This window comes from Vitis vinifera, chromosome 5 (genome assembly GCF_030704535.1).
Source record: "Vitis vinifera cultivar Pinot Noir 40024 chromosome 5, ASM3070453v1".
In the NCBI taxonomy this organism is placed as follows: domain Eukaryota; kingdom Viridiplantae; phylum Streptophyta; class Magnoliopsida; order Vitales; family Vitaceae; genus Vitis; species Vitis vinifera.
The window spans coordinates 19,584,700-19,586,716 of NC_081809.1; the positions used below are offsets into that span (position 1 = coordinate 19,584,700).

At 33.5% G+C, this 2,017-nt stretch overlaps 1 long non-coding RNA gene across 1 annotated transcript; it reads left to right on the top strand.

Moving 5' to 3' along the window:
* The first annotated feature begins 227 nt into the window (after positions 1–227).
* On the top strand, positions 228–1,613 carry LOC104878509 (uncharacterized). The gene is made up of 3 exons (XR_785331.3): positions 228–347; positions 867–929; positions 1,527–1,613. It is a non-coding gene; the product is annotated as an uncharacterized LOC104878509 (long non-coding RNA).
* The last annotated feature ends 404 nt before the right edge of the window (positions 1,614–2,017 follow it).

The following is a 2,017-nucleotide window of genomic DNA, read 5'->3' on the forward strand; positions in this document are numbered from 1 at the left end:
GTAGATTAATTTTGAAATCTGTTTGGAATCAATGAGTCACTTTGGTACTGATATAAATGCAGAAAAGACCCAACAGTTATCTTTAAAAAACTACCTGATTCAGATTTCTTGGTGAAAAGACATAGTGGATAAGGTTCAATTGCCCATCAAGCTCTTGTAGTCATTATTATAAGTTTTGAGTATGTTTTTTTACCCTATCCTGCATTAGTATAATGCTACAAATTTCTGCTAATATTCATTTACTTATTTATATGCCTCTAGGTGGATCCATCAGGTTCATATTTCTCATGGAAAGCCTCTGCAATGGGGAAGAATGTCTCAAATGCAAAGACATTTCTCGAGAAGAGGTATTTAAATCAGAATTTGGTTGCTGTGTCTTTTTAAAATGATATCAAGCAGCAGCCTATGTTTATTGTGTTTGATACTTTTGCAACAACAATTTTTTTGAGGCTCTTCGAATTGCCACATTGCTAGGATTATGTGGCTGCATCTTGAAGTTCTATTATAAGCCTTATGTTTCATACTCAACTCTCTATGGGAAATGAAGGGCAAGGCTCGTGTTCACCTTGAGTTTTCTGATTTTTTAGTTTCCTATAAAAAATTATAATAAATTGGATTGGTAATTTATGTGTAGGATGCACTTTCAACTTTGCCAGGGCTTGAACTTAATCCATGTGATTTTATTTTTGTTAATTTATTTCTGCATTTTGGTAATAACGTCTGTTCACTATTGTAACTTTGATTCCCGTCTTTCTTTTCCTTTTCCTTTCCCTTTCCCTTTCCCTTATTTTTTAACATTCAATTTCCTTTCCCTCTCTTTGATCTTAACTTAGGAGGAGAATTGAATATGTTCCTTTTCCATGTAGGTACACTGATGATATGGAACTTGATGATGCTGTCCACACTGCTATTTTGACACTCAAGGAGGGGTATATGCATCTTAAACTTCTATTCTTTTAAATTTCAGCTAACGAATGTTTGAAAACTATCAAAAGGCACATCAAGAAGCTTTGAACTTATCTGTTGTTCATTCTTCATTTAGTTGCTTAGTGAATTTTCTTCTTGAAAGAAATTCAGTTGAGTGATTTACTAACGTATAATTTTACTCATTCTTTGAGTAAGAGGGTTCTACATCCTGGATTGCTAGAGGGACTTCCCTGGCCAAAAAGGATGCCTAGTATGGCTGACTAAATCGGAGTTTTTGAGAACTTCAAATTGTGTTCAAAATTTGTATGAGATATTAAAATGCACAAAATGTTCTCTGAATAGAATCATTAAACTCATCACAACTGAGGCTATCACTGGATAGTCTCATTGTCGTGCTATGAGCTTTTTCCTTTAATTAGCACAATTTGGGCTCATGATTCATGCATACACCATGGTGAAATGATATGTTTCTTTCTTGTGGATTATACGATAATATATTTCTTGTTTATGGCCTGTGCCACATCAGGCCTTGCAGGTTTACTTATGATGTTGCATTTCGTTCTCTTTAGTTATATGCTGAGTTTCATAAATTTGTGCAGATTTGAAGGGCAAATCTCTAGCAAAAACATTGAGATTGGTATTATAGGCACTGACAGAAAATTCAGGCAAGTTTTGTTTTCATTTTCTCATTAAGCTTGCTGGTTGGCTTATGCCTATGAGACCCAGAACATTGACCTAGGTTAAGTCCAAAATGATTTGAAAGTTTTCTTTTGGCTCAAATCCTCGGATCTGCAAATTTTCTTTTCTAGTTTTAAATCAGATGATTATATTAACTCTCTCTCTCTCTCTCTCTCTGTGGCCTTTGCTCTGCAACAAAACTCTTTTAGTTACATTCTGCTGAAATTAAGAATAATGCTTTGTTTTTATTTTTTTTCAGGTGCTTTATTTTAAGAATAAATAAACAAAATTATAGTTCTTGATGCAAAAAGAGACAGAAAATAAAAAACGCTTGCAATTAAATGCTCAAACCACTCTTAAAATTTCATTAACCTTTTTCCTCATTTACAAATTGTTTAGATATGCCTGATGT